This window comes from Condylura cristata, unplaced genomic scaffold (assembly GCF_000260355.1).
Source record: "Condylura cristata isolate star-nosed mole 26May11 unplaced genomic scaffold, ConCri1.0 scaffold00018, whole genome shotgun sequence".
NCBI classification, from domain to species: domain Eukaryota; kingdom Metazoa; phylum Chordata; class Mammalia; order Eulipotyphla; family Talpidae; genus Condylura; species Condylura cristata.
In genome coordinates this window covers 35,131,172-35,150,752 of record NW_004567119.1, presented here as the reverse complement: position 1 = coordinate 35,150,752, position 19,581 = coordinate 35,131,172, and positions in this window count along the sequence as shown.

The window sequence follows — 19,581 nt, the reverse complement described above, 5'->3', positions numbered from 1 at the left end:
AAGAACAATAATAATTCATAATCACTAATTTAGCCGTGTGTGCGTGTGTGCATGTGCATATGTGTACGCACACATCTCACTCATTTATCTCCTCAGCCCTCCAGAAGCACCAGTTCTCCTCCAGCTTGCCATTCCAATGATGAGGATAGAATGACCCAAGCCACACCATGTCACCTTCCTGCCGCAGCCCAAAGTCCACTCCCCAGACACATGGAATGTAAGTCTCCAAAGGAGACCATCAGGGGAGGATTTACTTTGAGCTTGATGAAGCTAACCTAACAGGGCTCCTCAATCTCACAGACCCTTCTAAGGTCTCACATCTAATTGTGTAACCATATCTCTTATGGTTTTCCTTTTAAAGAAAGTGACACTGAGCCTTTAAAAACATCAAGGCCCGACACACCTGGAGGTGGTAGGAAGAGAAAGGGGAAGGAGAAAATGCCACTCATCAAACTGTGAACAAACACGAAGCTGCCCCTTCTCTCCCCTCTCCTCCTCTCCTGTGTTCATCTTCCTACTTCCATTCTACCTTGTTTGAAAATGCCTGACCTTGGCAATTTCGAAACCGAGACTGGTTTTGTCTCGTTTCTTATCATTATACATAATAATTTCCTGTCTCATTTTTCAAAACTGTGCAGCAAACATAGCTTGAAGATTTTGCTTCACAAAATCAGATAACAATATTGTATTGCTGCTAACTTTCTTTGTGATTCATTTTTCTCAGTCACTGAATCATGACCAGTTACTTGCTATTGTTTTCTTTTTCTCTTTTTACGTTTCTTTTTCTAATGTGTAGACTTGCCAGTCAACTTCTCTCCTTGGATTCAGTGACTTATTGAGGAAGCCACCATTTGTCAGCTTCACCATTCTTTTCTGGATGCTATTCACTGTTATGTTTCCTTTCAAGGCCTGACACAGCACTTGGTATTGGAAGTACAAAAGGAATAAATGAAATGTAAATCTAAGAGAAATTACCTTTGAATGGCATATGGTTCCTGCTCCCATAAGGAGTTCAAAGCTGCCTGTTCATTCATAAATTCAGAATCCCCAAATTGTATTATTCATAGACTCATCCATAACATAAAGTTGTTATAAATTTAACATTTATAAAGTAAGAACTGGGACCTAGATTACCCTGAGGACTTTATCTAGGATCAAAATATTCAGGAAATTTTCAGTTTCTTGGAAAGGTTTTTGAAAAGGACTGTAGGTCTTCAGACTAACAGCACTTATGTTTATAAGGTTACACAAGCCATCAGCCAAGATTTCATTTTGTGATTCTAAAGGCTCAAAAGGTATGACATCTAAAATACTGGTTTTCTCATTTTCAAAGCATTTTATAATCCTATAAACTTCAAGAATATGATCTGTATATTAACCACGGAATTTTGTGTGATTTCATGAGGGAAAAACAATTTTCCTTAATAATATGCAAACCTCAGAAATAAACCACACTCATTTATATGGGCAATTACTGTATGACAAAAGAATGAAGAGCATAGTTGAAGAAAGTCTCTTTAACAAATGGTGCTGAGAAAACTGGACAAACACAGCAGAAAGATGAAACCAGACCATTCATACCTTACAGAAAAATTAATAAAAGTAGATGAAAGTCTTGGATATAAGACCTGAGACCATAAAATAAAAGAAATCCTAAGCAAAACACTCCACAACATTCCCCAACGGAAAATCTTTGAGGAATCAACTCCAAGCCATAAGGAAAACAATAGAAAAAAAACAAATGAAAGTGTCTACATCAAACTAAAATCTTCTGTAGTGTAAAAGAAACTATCATTAGAACAAAAAAGATACCTTACTGAAAAGGTATGTGTACATATTCACTCCAACTATACACATCATACATCTAATAAGGGGCTGATACCGAAGTTCTACAGAGAACTTATATATAGCTCAACAACAACAAAAAAGAAGCCAATCAAACATTGGGCAGATGAGCTAAACAGACACTTCTCCAATGAAGACATACAGATGGATGATAGTCACATTACAAAATGTTCTTCATCATTCATCATCAGAGAAAGGTAAATAAACACTACCATGAGCTATACCTCATCCCCATGGAAAGGCGCCGAGCAAAAACAAAAGCAAGAGCAGAAACAATAAGTATTGGTGAAGATGTGGAGAATGAGGAACCCTCATACATTGTCGGCGGGAATGCTGACTGCCCCAGTCTCTATAGGAAACAATATAGAGGTTTCTAAAAATATTAAAAATAGATCAATCTGGGCCCTCCCTGGTGGCGCAGCAGGTTAAAGCACAACATTAAAAAGCTAAAGCCACTTCCGCATGAGTTCGATTTCCACCTGCCCCGGAGGTGACCACATGGCGTGGCAGACCTCCCCTGACCCGCCCACTGCTCCCCTCAGCAGTGTACTTCGAAGATCTGCCTGTTCTGCTCCCCACTCTGTCTATGGTAAAGCCCCTCGCAGCCCCTAAGCCTCTGGCCTGTACCCCAGTTCTGTATGCACAAATAAATAAATCTTTAAAAAAAAAAAATAGGTCATTCAGATGATTAAGCAATTTCACCCCTAAGTATCTACCAAAGAATACAAAATTACTAGTTCAAAGGGATATATGCACTTCTATGTTTACTGCATCACTATTTACAATAGTCTAGTTATGGAAACAACCTAATTGCCCATCAGCAGAGCAATAGATTAAGAAGATGTGGTATATATGTACAATGGAATATTACTCTGCTGCTAAAAAGGAAAAAAGGCAGTTTAACTCCTGTCACAGATGAAACTGGAGACTAAGCTAAGTGAAATAAGTGAAAAGGAGAAAACAAATAACAAATAATTTCACTCATGTATATAATATAGAGGGGAAAAAGGAATTTAGAAAACTAAGCTAAGAGAAACCCTAGTAATATGACTACAGGAGTGAGGCTAATAGAGGGAAAAGGAGGATGAGAATAGGAACAAAGGGGAAGTGTGGCCAATGCTTAGGGTAAAGGACTATGAAGCTTTAATGGTGGGGATGGTGTGGGAACATATATTTGATGATTTGCGAACCTAATCCCCTAAATTATGTACAGTGCTGCTAACTACTATTACCTCAATAAAGAGAGAATAAAAAAAATAAACAAGTAAGCAAATAAATAAAATAGGGGATTGCTGGTTGTCCCAGCATTTGATGTTCCTATAAACTTCTTCAAGAAGATGATATGTATTTTAGTCAAGTAAATTTTGTAGGATTTCAGGAGAGGGATAAAATTTTATCTTCAGAATCTGAAAATCAAGATAAAGCAGCTCACATACAGCTAACCTCATAGTTTTCTCTGAAAGAACTCATGTTTCATGTTTATATAACAAATCTATTTGTGTTACATTGGCTACTAAACAGAACTCTACTAAGTTCCCTTTTTTTTTTTTTTTTTTTGTCCAACACTTCACAAAGAATGCAATTTGTCCAGGAACAGCTGAACTAGTAGGCACAAAAGAATCAGAATCTCTGAATCTTCCCTCCACCTGACCTTAACATGGAGGGTCAGGCCTTGCCAGAGTGCTGAAACTTCTCTCTCCTTTCATTTCTAACTTGAAATTCCTATCATTTAGAGGCTTTTCTGGGAGGCAGATGAGAGTATAGCAGGTGCCACCGATAATATAGTAACTCAGTTGACAAAACTGAAATGCTGCTCAGAGAGGTATGCTCTTTTTAAGTCTTTTCTAGTGTTGATGGGTAAATCAAGGAGAAATTCTCAGTTTGTTACCAATCCAACAAAGTCTTCTCTTACTCTTCCTAATATCCCTTTAAAAAAAGAAAAATAAGTAGGACACAGTCCCAAAGCCCTCAGCAATTTAGCAATTTACTGTTAAAATACTCAGAATTCAATAGCATGCTTCATTCTGTTGACAAGTAATATCTCTTACTTAAGGAAAATAAGGTTGATTTTCCCTTCACAGCAGTGAAACTAAGTTTCCCTTTAAGAAAAATCTGCTGAAACTGAAAAAATTCTCTTAAATTAATAAATAAGCAATGGGTAGTTAATAGATATGGCATAAATCCTGAAGATAGTATGTGGATGATTAAAATTTGAGAAGTAGGAAAGTAACTAAAAGGCATTATTATTATTTTCTAGAGGCCTTTATTTTAAAACTCTTTATCTGCTATTTTTCTGATAAATTGGGCTACTTTTCTTTCTTTTCTAAAGAAGTTTTTTTTTTTTTTCTATTGATGCATACAGAACTGGGGTACAGGCCAGAAGTGCAGGGGCAGTGAGAGGACTCACCAGAGACAGAGTGGGGGGCAGAACAGGCAGAGCGATGAAGTACACTGCTGAGGGGAACAGCAGGTCAGGAGAGGTCTGCCACGCCATGTGGGTCACCTTGTGGCGGGAGGGGATCAAACTCATGCTGAAGAGGCTTTAGCATCTTAGTGCTGTGCTTCAACCTGCTGCGCCACCAGGGAGGGCCCTGGGCTACTTTTTCATTTCAGTCATTGTCTTTTGTGAAGGAAAGCAAAAGCTGCCCAATTAATTAGCAAAGGGCAAGCGTTTTGGTTGGGGTTGCAAGGAGGAGAGGGGTCATGGACAGCCAAGGCGATAGGGAGCAGTAGTCCTGGGAGGGTTAAAGGAGAAGCAGCAGCTCACATCCTGCTCTGTAGAACCTCAGCCTGAGCCAGCTGAGTATAGAGAAATGGTCCCTTGTTTGGGAATAGGTATCAGGTAGACACCTGCAGGTTAGTGTGCCTAGTAGACAGGAGTCTTGGAAACACAAAGATACCTGTCTTTATGGGGGACAAGGAAGAATAGTGGCATCCAAGCAACTTCTGCCTCATTCCCTTACTCTCAACTATACTTTTCTTAAACCCCGGTCACCTTTGCACTCCCCTGGCATAAGTAATTCGCTCCCTGACAGCCTTCATTGCATGTAAGCCCCAAGAAACCCCAACTCTTATACTTCCCTACCTAATTCCAGGGAGTCTTCCAGAAATATAAAAATGATTAGCAATGATCTTTGTTACATACGTGCACCACCATCTTCCTTTCTCAACAGTATCCTATGTACAGCATCCAAACTACAGAACTTGCAAAATAATCCCAACCTCTGCAAAGTAACCACTGACTTCATGGTGGTGGTGGTGGGGGCGGGGGTACGATTAATATAAACCTCGCTAACTACTACTCAGACAATAAAACATAAGTTAGGAAAAGAAATGCCGCTGGGCTTGCTCAAGGTCTACAGTTTAGAGATAAAGAACAGGACACTGAATGGGAGGCAGCAGGAGCAGAATTTTAACAGAGTTGGAAGGTTCACTGAGACCTCGAGGTATTATTTACTCCTTTTCTTATCAAAGGCTGCATTTAGAATAAAATTCAACCATCTGGGGGTTGTTTCGATGAGATTTGCACTCCAACACCTTTAAAAAATTCAGCCACTAATTGGAAGTGTTATTTGAGCACTCTTTAAAATTCTTTCCAAAATTAATGAGGGCACATAGTACATGAAGATGTGCAGGAGAGACACGCAGCACCAGGGGACGCTTCAACATCCTACACAAATGCAGCTGGTAAACGAGTTCATGACGTGCATCAAAATGGCAACGGGATTGTACTTGTGAGAGTACCCCAGAGGGGCTGCACAGCCCCCGACCCTGAGCCAATTTTTAGAATTTTTGCCACAGATTTTCAGGCCTATTGTGAGATTAAACCAACTCTTTGTGCCTGCATAAACAATTCATTTTCTTTTTTCTCTGTAATTATGTATTGTGGTTGCTGAATACTAATGTCACCTCTTTAAAGAAGGAAAAAAAGTGTATGGTTTTGGCATTTAAAGTCTTCATACAGCTTTCAAATTTGAAGACGATTCACCCAATCAAATGTCACTCTCCTGACTACCTCGGGGTTGCCAACAGGCCAAATGAATGGACGCAGAGTGACAGCGAGGGACCTTGAACCCGTTAAGTGTTTTATGAGTGCTTCCCATTTCCAGAAAAGGTATAAATTTGTTTTCCAGACCTACTCTCTCTACATGTGTCCATGATGAAAGAGGCAGGCATTCTTTTATCTTACTGAGAGCCTTGTTTTATAGAAGATATAGAAAACAGAAGACAATTTATAACAATGAATTTAATGCTTCCAACATTAAATTACATTATTCAGCAAATTCCTGCACTAATCTAAAACCACCTCAAATGAAGAACGCAGCTCTGAAGATAGCTAAGACTCTATCATATACTAAGTCATCCCTGAACACAGGGTGTCCAAACATGTAATGAGACAGTTTTTTCGTTCCATTTATGAACTCCTAATAATATATGTTTTCATTGAGAGTATAAGGACCATTTACTTCTGGAGAGTTCCGGTTCCTGTTAGTCAATAAACGTTTTTCTCTTACCTTTCTCTTCACAACTACATATAGAAGTGGTCATGTCCCCAGTATCAACAGAGACAAAGAAAGGACCAGGGCTGTGAAAGGAAGTCCTGAAAAGCCTCAGACTATAGGGTACCTCACAGTCAGATAGTTGAGTGGCAGAAAGAAGAGTTTTAAAGACTTAACTTTGGCTTTGGACCCAAACCATAAATTAGAAAAGAAAACTCACCCATGACTTAAAGTATGCAGACTATTTTTCAAATGCTTGGTTAAGTTCTTTGTAGTCTTCAAGGATTTGCAGACAGAGTACTTTCATTACTAATAAATGGTTTGTATAATTAACATTGTTTTTTGAAAGCTCTTTGAATTTCAAAGCACATAGTATTAGCCTTTGCAAAGTCCTGAATCAGAGCAATCAGGTCGAATAAGGCTTCATGTCAGTGCATAGATCATTTGTTTTACGATTTACTTAATTCATCATAATTTTTCCCTCTACTACTTACTCCCAAACATTGATCTGCTCTTTCCCAAAGGAGGTTCTCCAGGTCTGGATCGAACTTGTCTCTGCTAGTAACAGTTTCTCTCAGAGACAGTTCCATTTAGAATGCTTCATAGGCTGTCTAGTTATTTGCTCATTGTTAGGGATGGTGGACGAGACTATAATAGACAAGCAGCCTCAGCTGGCTGCTGGAAGTAAGACTAGATCGCTATTATTAAAAGGATAGATGGTATATTCTATGCCTTATGGAAAATAGTTTGATAATACATCTTGACCCAGAACTTATTAAAAAATCCATTACCTTTTTAATTCAAGTTCATAATGCCCTTAGGAATTTCAATTTAGGCATTTCTTACCAAAATAATAGGTTGCTTTGTTACTGAACAAGGGCAATAGAGTCTGTCATTTGGACAATTCTAACATGAGGGCTATTAATTTATTGACAAATTCATGTTCTTACTCCTCAAAAAGGGGATGGGGGCGGATCTTTTACTTCCTAGCAGACCTTAGACCAACTTTGCCATTTCCTTGTGTTAATCGTATCGTGGGCCACAAGTTCTATTTATTGGGCTGTTAATCTTCCCTAACAGAACCAATCTCAAAACCAAAGGCTGCTTATAAAATCTACGCACTGAGGAAGTTTACTTTGAAAACGGTGTACATGTTACAGAGACAAGACGGGGTTGCCCCATGATCTGGATGATTTTAACTTCATCTGCAAAATCACAGGTTCCAAGAGTTGGTGTGGGGAAGCCGGTGGCCACCGCGGGGTCTGCCGAGGCGGTTGCAGGGAGACTGACACTTTGTTCCCCGCCTCTGACACACAAGACAAACACATGCTCCTTTAAAAATAACACCACTTTGGCCCTCCCTGGTGGTGCAGCGGGTTAAAGCACAGCACTGAGAATCTAAAGCCACTTCCACATGAGTTTGATTCCTGCCTGCCCCAGAGGTGACCACATGGAACAGATCTGCCTGTTCTGTTCCTCACTCTGTCTCTGGTGAAGCCTCTCACCACCCCTGAGCCTCTGGCCTGTACCCCAGTTCTGTATGCACAAATAAATAAATCTTAAAAAAAATAAATAACACCACTCCACGTGGGCATGTTTGTCCCCAGGTGTCTGGCTTCACACTATGCTGCTGAGATGCTGGCTTGTTAAGATATCACGTTACGCCCTGCGCTGGGGCTCCTGGAAGTCCAGCTGGTGGACAGGCCATAGTGCAGAGGCAAGGGCGGGCTCTTGCCTCCAGAACACAGGCCTTTCTCTCCATCATATCCTGAGTCCTTTACATTCCCTCTGCCACGCTAACCCAACTCAAATTTCTCATGGTGGGTCCTAACTTAAAGATTACATGATACCACTCTTCCGTCTGACATGATCAGAAAATGAAGCCCTTTCCAAACCAATTCTCCAGTCTTCATCTGAAATAATCTGCTAGCAGAAAACTGTTTGTCTGTTGAGCATTTTCATAGCTGTTCTGACTCAAGGAAATGGAAGCTGGATGAGAAATACAACATAACCACGCAGCCTTTGCTAGTATTTTACACCAATCTGAACACACTTTCTGCCAATGTATCTGTCAAAGCCAATCAACACCCAATACAATTTCTAGCACAGTCTGAAACTCATCAAAGGCCTTTCATTCATCACAAATTTACTGCTATTAATAGAAAAGCCAGCCCTCCCTGGCGGCACAGCAGGTCAAAGCACTGCAAGCAAGCCATAGCCTCTTCATTGCAAGCTCCATCCCTGGCCCCTGAGGTGACCACATCGCGTGGCAGACCTCTTCTGACCCGCCTGCTGCTCCCGTCAGCAGTGTTCTTGTCAGTCAGCCTGTTCTGCTCCCCACCCTGTCTCTGGTGAATCTTCTCACCAAGCCTGCACCTCTGACCTGTTCCTCAGTTCTGTATGCATCAATAAATATTTAAAAAAAAAAAAAAGCCCCCAAACTACAGGAACATTCTCTATGGGGACTCTAGGAAGTACGTAAATTATTTAAATGAATGTAGCTGTCTGTAAGGGGAGACCTGGGAGAACCAGTCATCTTTGCTGCATACAATGCTGAACTGGTGTTTGTTTCCAAGCTTTTTTATGAATGGCCAAGTAGCTTTTGCTCATGTTTAGCACCAGCCTCTCCCAGGAGGGTAACCGTAAAGAGAATATGCAGCACAACTTGCACTTAGCAGGAGTGCCCTGGAGCAGGATCAATGTCTTTTGGGGTAGGAGGGAGAGCGGCAGACAGTTAGCACTTAGGGATACATTAGCTTATCTTCAGATAGTCATTAAAACGGTTGAAGTAAAGGGAAAGTGTCCTCTCGCCTTAAGTTTTCCCCTCCTCTGTGTTCCCATAAGATTCCACTATGACCACTATAATTTCTCAAGGAATGTGGTTTCAGCAAATGTTTAGCCGTTTCCATTGTTTCTCTTACGTGTCCTATTATTAGAGTGCACTTTTAAGTGTTCTTCTTCTAAAACAAATACTTCATTTCTACGGATGGTACTGTGTTTCCCGTTGTTAACTTAGAGAGTAAGATAGGGAGAGATTTCCCAGTAACTACAGAGAAATCAGCACTGGGTGAAGTGCATTGAGAGCAGTGCTATCCAAAAGTAAGGAGAATTAGGACAATAATGACAGCTTGGAGGACAGAGCAGAGAGGATAAACACTGCAAGGGCAGGGCCACCAGGATGGGAAGCTGTGGTGCCCATGAAGGAGACCAGGAAAGGTTCTAGAGCCAGCAGGCCTGCCCATTTTATTAAATATATGCAAGACTAACACACATGTAGGGGACAAAAGATTCAGGCTCAAATGCCTGTGGTCCTGGACTTTAATGTGCATCTTTTAAGGTTCAACAAGCTAATTTAAAAAGCAAATGAGGCCCTCCCTAGTGGCACAACAGGTTAGGACACAGCTCTGCAAGCTGGCTGCAGCCGCTTCAGTCCCCAGCTCAGAGGTGACGACATGGCGCAGCAGACACCTCCTGTCTCACTCGCTGCTCCCCTCAGTAGTGTGCTCAATCAGTCTGCCTGTTCTGCTCCCCACTCTCTCTGGTGGATCCTCTCACCGCCCCTGCATCAATCAATCAATCTTTAAAAATAAATAAATAAATGAAAAGAAAAAGCAAATGACCAGCACTGGGCTCAATGCTTTAAGTTGCTTTTTTTAAAAAATGAGTTATTTTTTCAGCTAACATCGTGAGCCCAGTTGGTCACTAACAGTAACGACTGGTAAACTGGCAACGGCAATGAAAGTCAGAACAACTCATAGATATTATAGGAGCCATTTGCAAAGGAAAATATAATCAGAAGAGATATTTTGAGCATAGTTTCACAAAGTGTTCAGCAATACCAGACTGTGTCCCCAACCCAATCAAAATATTCCAGTTCAAGTAATGAATTCTTTTCAGTACCATTACCCAGGGCACCACGCCAGAGTCTTCTGCCGTGAGGCTCAGAGGCACTGGTTTCTCCCCTCTGCATGTAATGGGGTGAGGAGCACGGCTGTGCCAGGCCGCCAAGAGAATGGCAGCGACCACTAACCTCTGCATCACATGGCTACAGTGGATAGAACCTACCTACCCCATGAGGTGGACACTTTTCTTTTATTCACCTCCTTTGTCAGCAAGGAGACGCAGTTTTGCTAGTCAAGTGGAGGCCCACAGGCATGTTTGGTGAGCACCAGGCTGGAATGCAACCCAGGAGGCATGCTGGCTCCAGAGTTTACGCTTTCCGCCTATACTGGGCTGTGTTTGGATTCTGCCATAACCATTTTAGATAACAATATGTTCCTGGAAGCTAAAGAATAATGAAGGTAATATTTCTTAGTCCTATTGATTTCTCCTCAATCCTTTTTTTATTATTATTTATTTAAGATTTATTTATTTATGCATACAGAACTGGGGTGCAGGTCAGAGGTGCAGGGGCGGGAGAGGATTCACCAGGGACAGAGTAGGGAGCAGAACAGGAGATCAACGACATACACTGCTTAGGGGAGCGGCCGGCAGGTCAAAAGAGATCTGCCGCGCCATGTGGGTCACTTCCAGGGCTGAGGATTGAACTCTTGCTGAAGTGGCTTTAGCTTCTTAGTGCTGTGCTTTAACCTGCTGCACCACCAGGGAGGGTCCCTCAATGCTTTTTACATTGAAGTTAATAATTAAATGGCTTACCCAACTGACTAACAATTAATGAGATGTCATTCTGGTAATATTTTTTTCTCTAAAATAAGTGTCAAAAACTGCATGTGGTGTTATATGTATGTAATGAGCTAAGGTGTAATATGTGTGTAATGAGCTAAGGTACATTAAATGATGTTTTCTCCATTTGTTTGGGTCAATATACATTTCTGTATAACTTATAAAAATTAGGAGGGAGGCTCTCCCTGGTGGCGCAGCGGGTTAAAGCACAGCACTGAGAATCTAAAGCCACTTGCACATGAGTTCGATTCCCGCCTGCCCCGGAGGTGACCACATGGCGTGGCAGACCTCTCCTGACCCGCCCGCTGCTCCCCTCAGCAGTGTACTTCATCGATCTGCCTGTTCTGTTCCCCACTCTGTCACTGGTGAAGCCTCTCACCGCCCCTGAGCCTCTGGCCTGTACCCCAGTTCTGTATGCACAAATAAATAAATCTTAAAAAAAAAAAATGAAAAAAAAAAATTAGGAGGGAAATGGAAAATTTAGAAAAACCATGCCCTCCCTGGTGGTGCAATGGGTTAAAGAGCAGGACTATGAGCCTAGCTACAGCCACTTCAGCATGCGTTCAATTCTCAACCAGGGAGCTGACCCACATGGCGTGGCAGACCTCTCCTAACCCTCCAGCTTCTCCCCTCAGCAGTGTACTTGGTCAGTCGGCCTGCTGTGCTCCCCACTCTGTCTCTGGTGAATCTTCTCACCACTCCTGCACCTCTGACTTGTACCCCATCTGACTTATGACTTGTACCCCAGTTCTATATGCATAAATCAGTAAATCTTTAAAAAAAAAAAAAAAGAACAGAAAACCACCTCACCTTGATACTGACAAATAAGATTTTCCTCTTTCCTCAAAACAAATCTAAGGTGATCCATTAAGTAGTCACCATATTTTATTATTTCTCAAAACCATTCTAATGTACAACTTCTAAGCAATTGACACCACAAAGGCTGACAGGTGACACCCAAGTTTCCAGTAAGGTAAATGGTCTCTGTGGTAAGTAATGTTGCCTCCATGTCACTGTGGTGGCAATAGTAATAAAGCAAATATTAATAACATAATAAATGTGAGTTCTTATTACAGTTTTCCAAGCATTATACAGGAGCTATTCCACTTAATCCTCATAAGCACCTTACGTGGCAGATAATACTACTTACTATCCCCAATTTTCAGATTAAAGATTTTGTTCAAAATTGCATGGATAATGAATGGCTGGGGCAGACTTTGAACAGGTAGGTTTGCCTGGGCTGTGCAGACTCCGGCACTAACCTGGGTGGGTTCTGCGTGACGTGGGCTTGGACACCATTGGCCTGTGCTGTGATCCCAGCACTCTGCTTGGCAGCCTCAGAATTAGGTCCGAGTCCACTTCCTAATCTATGAAATGGAAAGAGCCACACCTTCACCACAGGGCTGTCAGAAGGATTAAGTTAAATAATGTTAGGTTAAACCTATGATGATACACCATTTTTTGAATGTGTATCATATTTTGCCTTATGCTAAGTAAGCACTTTGGAAACATCATTTAATCTTTCAATAACTGTATAAATCAGGTTTTATTGTTTTTATTTTCCTTTAGGAAATGGGTCAAACAAGCTATGCAATTAGGCGCAGTGACACATTCAGTAAAGGGTGAAGTGGACACGGGACTCTTGACCCACACTGGCTCATGGCACTGGGTCAGTCCTCCAGCTCCCATGAAGTCCAGGCCCCTTCACCAGAGTGCTACAGTCAATACGGGCAACACCACTGCTGATGTGCAGACACAAGTCAGATTTATATTTGCCTGATTTTTTAAATAATATAACAGTTTGTTTTTACATCATTTTGTGCTTTTTTCCCATCACAGTTGTAATCCCCGTGGTATTTGCGCGATTTTTACTTTATTGTTTGCATAAACAGTTTAGTGCAAATATAAATATCTCCTCCCTATCTGCTATTGATCCCTACCTGCTACTGATTCTGCACATGTTGCACACAGAATCATTACTACCTTTGCTCGGGAGGACTTTTTTCAAGAGCACTTGCATAGCAAATAACTTAAAGTTAGAGAAAAGGTTGGTTTGCTTACGCACAGAAAAGAGAGATAGTGTCTTCCTAATGCAGCCAAGCATAGGCCTGTTTACTGGCCATCGTGAAAAATTTGGGTCCCCCAAGTTTAAGGTCCCCTTCCTGGAACATAACTGAGAACATATGCAGGTGTTTCCCAACCCTCTTCACATCATCCTGGTGGATTTGGGGCCCAGTGAACCAGCAGATAGAAAACAATGGTGATTAAGCCACTGCTATGGCTGTGAATAATCACCTGCACTTTGTCTCCAGCCAGGAGCCATGAATCTGGAGCAGGCTGACATGTGAGTTCACAAATAGGGCAACACCTTAGACCCTTCACAGATCGCAACAACCTTCTCCTCACCCCAACACATATGCTAAAAATGTATGTTCAGCAAAAAGGGGTCCTTTTTAATCTTGTTCACTGCTTAACCTGTAGTCTCTAAAACAAAGCCGCTTCACAGTAAATACTCAATACATGTCTGTGAAATGAATGAAAAAGAAGTGCTCTTATTCACTAATTCAACTGATCAATGGCCAACATTAGGTTGTATCTATAGACATCTGTAAATTAATTTATATTAGTTTATTTTTGAAAATACACTTGATCATCTGTACCAAAAATAAGCTGAAGAATGCAGAATTCTTACTATGACTCATGATTTAAAACTTATATACAACAGTACATTTGACATATCTGAGCATACACCTAACATGGTTAAGATGCCCAAGAAGTATCCTCTTTCATATCATGTGAGCTGCCCACAAATTTGTCCAGTATCACCCAGGGCTACTGTCACCAGCAGGCACCCCGTGACCCTTGAGCCTTCACAACGAGGAATCCAGAAGCACCGACTTTATGAGAGAGGTCCCTACATCCTCTTAAGATGTTAAATACTCTTCCCCACTTTTCCACTGGTTCTGTGATCAGATCTGACCAGGTTTCATCGTGTTTTCTATGGGGGATACAGAATATGAGAGATAAAGAATATATGGAATATAAAATATGAGGACTACTTATCAAAAATCCACTAAGCAGAAAAGGTAAGCTTCATTTTGACCAGTCCTGGAAAATGAATTCATGCTCACAGCTATATCACAAACTAGGGGGGGAGGTAGGCTTTGTTAACTGCCAGGCATGACCTTATATGGGAAGGATGTGAGCAAACAGAGATTAAGGAAGGAAGAAAAAAGGAGAGAGCTCAAAAGAAGAATACAGGGTAGGACAGCAAGTCAAAGAGTTTAGTTTCCTTTTACTCAGAGGTATGGTTTTCTATCCTGTAAATGCAAAAACTAATAGCACTTCAAAAACATGTTGAAGTCCAAAGTGGCCCATTTTCTCACTGAGCTCACACCTCCTGACCTGAATAGCCAAAGCAAGTAGAAAAACGAACAGAGTTCAAACTAAACTACAGAGTGGCGATAGCAACATTGTATGGTATTAGAATAAAATCAGACATACAGACTAACAGACTAGAATCAAGAGCCCAGAAATAACTACTAGAGATAACGTGCTGCAAAGTCAGCATACTACAAAGGATGCAAGAGTTCCCTGATGAAGAAAGGAATGTCTCTCTAACAAATGGTGCTGGAAAAACTGGACGGCTATGCAAAAAGATGAAATGAGACCACTCTCATACCATACGTAAATATTAGTTCAAAATGGGTTACATGGATTTTTATGTAACATCTAAAACCATAAATACATGGAAAAGAACACAGGTGAGACACTCAATATCAGCAGATGTCTTTAGGGATGTCTTTGGGACAGGACTCTAACAACACAGAAAACAAAAGCAAAAATTCAAACTTGGAACTGTATCAAACTAAAAAGCATCTATATAACTAGAGAAACTATCATTAAAATAAGAAGACATCCTACTGAAAGATAGAAAATATTTGTACAACATCCATCTGACAAGAGGTCAAAATAGTCAAGATTTATAAAGAATTCATACAATTCAACCAAAAAATTAAAACAAGGGCAGAAGAACTATGTCTCCAAAGAAGACATACAGAGCACCACAAAAAAAGCTCATCGTCACTTATCACCAGGGAAATGCATATCAAAACCACAGAGAGATCCATCTCACACCTATGAGAATGGCCTGTGTCAAAAGGCACAGAAACAACAGCTGGTGTGGATGTAGAAAAAAGGGAAAGGATATAAACTAGTCTAGCATCTATGAAAAACAGTACAGAGATTTCTCCAAATATTAAAACTTGATCAACTATATGATCCATAAATTCCATGCCTGACTATCTAAACAAAGAATATAAAAACACTAATTCAAAAAGATATACATACTTTTATGTTCATTGCATCACTGCTTACAAAAGCCAAGCTATGGCAACAGTACATCAGTGGGTAAAGATGTGGTCTGTATACACAGTGGAATACCACTTAGCCTTCAAAAGAAGATGAGATCTTACTATTTGTGGTAATATGGTTAGAAATGTAAGAGATTATACTAGGCAAAGTAAGTTACAAAGAAAAAGAGAAATACCAGGTGATCTCATTCATATGTGGAACATAAAGAAGCAAAGCAAAGGCACAACAAAAATTAAACAGAAACAAACCCATGGACTGTGACTGTAGAACTGAGATTGTGGTGACAGGCGCAAAAGGAGCCCAGCGGACTATAGTGGAGGTTCACTAGTACTTTGGAGATAAGTGTGGTATGGCAATTTACATTTTAAGGGTGTGACCTATTCTCCTAAAGCACAGTTCTGTAAAACAAAATTAACTCCATTGGGGTGGGGTGAGGGGAAGAGAAGGAAGGAAAAAAAGAAAAAGAAAAAATAAATGTGTATCATCTTTCACCTGCGTTTCTTCCTACTGACCTGCACTGGACACTGGCATGAGTCACTGTTACCTGCAAAGTGAGGGAAATTCATCAACAACTGCAGTCAAGGTAGGGAAATCATGAGAACAGTAGCCAACTATAATGTGTGTCTCCCAGACCACTCCTCCTGCTGTACTTCATACAACTGCCATGATTTCTTCTTCTTAGCCATCATCACAAAACTCATCTTCTTATATCATCTCTGACAACCACACTGTGGATCCAACAGCGAATCCCTCTTTTCTTATTCTTATGTATTTGCAACATCTTGCTGTAACACAAGGTTATAATAAATAAGATCATCAGGAAGCACTTCAAATGTAAGGACATTAAAACATAAAGAAAAATGTTGCTATGCAGAAAGAACTGATTTGAACTATTCGTATAATCTCTTTTCTCTCTTGGGCTGTTTGAATCTATTTTCACTTTACAGTTCCATAGCTGACAACTTACACCAACTGCACCCAAGTGGAGCTCCAGGGTTAGAGCTGAGAATACAGATGAGGCTGTTAAGTTCTGTTCTCATCCCAGGCAGAGAAGCCAGGTCAACACACATCAACCAGCCGCTGAAAGATGGCTGGACCCAGGAAATAACACTGTTTCCAGGATCTCTGCAAGATGGCCGATGGAGATCTTGTGTTAAAAGGATTGGGATCTTCTCCCCTAAAACAGAACTAAATTCCCCTGAAAGTTCTAGTGGGCACAAAAAAGCCCCACTGCCCCAGAATTATCTTCTCACCATTCCTGTTGTGACTCCTTCCAGCCATAGACTTCACCTTCAAAAAACACTGACTTCTGGCCCTCCCTGGTGGCGCAGCACTAAGAAGCTTAAGCCACTTCCGCATGAGTTCGATCCCCGCCTGCCCCGGAGGAGATCCACATGGCCAAGCAGACCTCTCCTGACCTGCCCGCTGCTCCCTCAGCAATGTACTTCGTCCATCTGCCTGTTCTGCTCCCCACTCTGTCTCTGGTGAATCCTCTCACCCTCCGCATCTCTGGCCTGTATGAATAAATAAATAAATCTTTAAAAAAAAAAAAAAAACACTGACTTTTTATCCCATCTTGCAAAAACAAATATGTGCAGTTTATATCACCAAAGCATGGTACTTAGATGCCAAAAAGTCTTTATGTGGATATTTTAGGTTCTTCTCTAAACCGATGTCATTGTCCTTACTTTACATATTTAGTGGAATAAAAAGTTGTTCTGCACAGAAGCAAGCTGGGCTGAAACTTGCCCGGAGATGGAAAGTGAGCAGGAGGAAGGAGGCTAATCTACAGTCCTTCACTCTCTCCATAGAGGGAACAGAGATGGAATCAAGTATATATATTTGATTACTTGGTGCCTCCACACACGAGACTAAGTTTCCACACTGACATATTTAAAACATGTCAGCACAGTGCTGTGCCTTTTAGAATTACCACATACCACATTCGATACTATGTGGCATAGGGAGAATCTCCCAGGGTGTTTCAGAATATGTTCTTGAATGGAGGCCTATATTACAATCAGGCCTAACACAAGACTTGGCAATCTTTCATAAGAGAAGGTACCCAGTCGCTTACACCTGGCCTCAGGGGGAAGAGGAGTTCAACTAGAGAAAGCAATGGGCAAGAGAAAGGTCTCCTTGCTCAGAAACACCTCACTAAAATGTCATTCGCCTTTGAAAATATTAATATTCCTTGTGAAGGAGTTACTTTGAGCAACTCATATCTGGTGTACGTGGTGTCAAAGTGAAAGGATTTTGGTTGGGGGTTGAGGGTGAGGAGATCATTTGGAACACAAGTCACTCTAGGGGCAGCCAGGATTGAGGGTATGACGCATTCAGGGCTCTTAAATAACCACAGACAGTCAGAGAGGAAAACAAGGCCATGGGAGGGTATCGAGTCACAGGAGATATGCTTTACCAACCTGGCACTTTTCAGTACATTGGCCAGGAGCCACTGAGAATCAGTCCCTATGGTCCCCTGTTCTCCAGTGTGGAAAGGTGCTGAATCGTATTATGTCTGAAGGTTGCAAAGTTAAAAATCCAGATGCACCGATTTGGCTCTCCCCAGAATGAATCATCCACATTCTTCAGTCCTTCTATCCTGCTAGATAGGATGACTTAAATTTGCTTCTATTATTGGGGTGTTTAAAGGACAAGTGATTTAATTTCTTTGTGAACCAAATTTGGTGCCAAAACATGAAAAGATTTAAGTGTACTCCAATACATGACCAATATTCTTGTAACATTTTCTTTCTGACTTGAACAGGTTGCTCATGCATACATTTTTTTAAAGTAAGTCTCTTGGTGTCTACATATTTAAAAGTTTTGGGGAAAGTAACATCTTCCTATGCATAGTAAAAAGCAAAAATCCATTCAGTAGAGATCCACACCCCTTTCTGGAAGTCTAACAAGAAAGGAACGGTAAAATAGGACTGGTTATTACAAGTCAGATAGACTCCTAAAATCATCTGCATCATCTCGTGTAATCTCCATAGCTACATGAGAGGTTGCTGTTGGAGACCCATTTCACAGATGAGAAGCTGAAGCATAAGGAATACCTGATCCAAATGCCACATGTAGTATATGAGGAACATACAGACAAGTGACATAAAAGCTCACTCGCAATGAGGGGCTAGCACAATTTTCCCATAAAGGGCCAGTAGAAGGCTACACAACCTCTGTGACAACTTTTCAAGTCTGTCAAGGCAGCAGGAAAGCATCCAGAGAGAATTTGCCAACAAAATGGCATGACTGTGTCATAAAACTTTATTTATAAAAACAGGCAGGTTGGCCCTCCCTGGTGGAGCAGCAGGTTAAAGCACAGCACTAAGAAGCTTAAAGCACTTCCGCATGAGTTCGATCCCCGCCTGCCCCGGAGGAGATCCACATGGCGAGGCAGACCTCTCCTGACGCACCCGCTGCTCCCCTCAGCAATGTACATCATCCATCTGCCTGTTCTGCTCCCCACTCTGTCTCTGGTGAAGCCTCTCACCCTCCGCATCTCTGGCCTGTACCCCAGTTCTGTATGAATAAATAAATAAATCTTAAAAACAACAACAACAAAAAAAAACAGGCAGGTAGATGACTACATGTGTTCCAAGGGTCTACTTTGCCAAGTCCTGCTCGTAGCCATTATATGATCTTGCTCTTATGCATTCATTTCATTCTAAAAACCTAAAATATCTAGTTGCTTTAGTGCCTTGGTTGCTTATCTGTTAAGTAGCCTAAGGTGGTGACACGCTGAAAATATATATCTCCCTTTTATAAAAGCCAGGTTTTTAGCAATTCCTCCCTTGTGAAGTATCTCCTGGACATCCCATAATGTATCTCCTTGAAATAGAAGTGCAGAGACTCTATTTCATACCCACATATCCTCCTAGACTCTCAAAAAGCCAGAAAAGACACTGTGTTCCCTGGCCAGGTTGTCCCAAGTAACACACCCAGCTTGGTTGTTAGGGTGTTTGTTTCTGAATATCAAGCAACAATGTAATATAGCCTGATGATCCAGGACAGATGTGTAGGATAAAGTCTAAGCTGAAAATATTCCTGGGGAACTTAAACTAAGATCAGAGGCATTTCTACCAGGCATGTGGCAAGTTGGATTTTGGAAAATGTGCCCTGTCTTGCATGATTTCAATGTTCTGAGCTCTCCAACCTTTGACACTTACAGCTGCAGTGG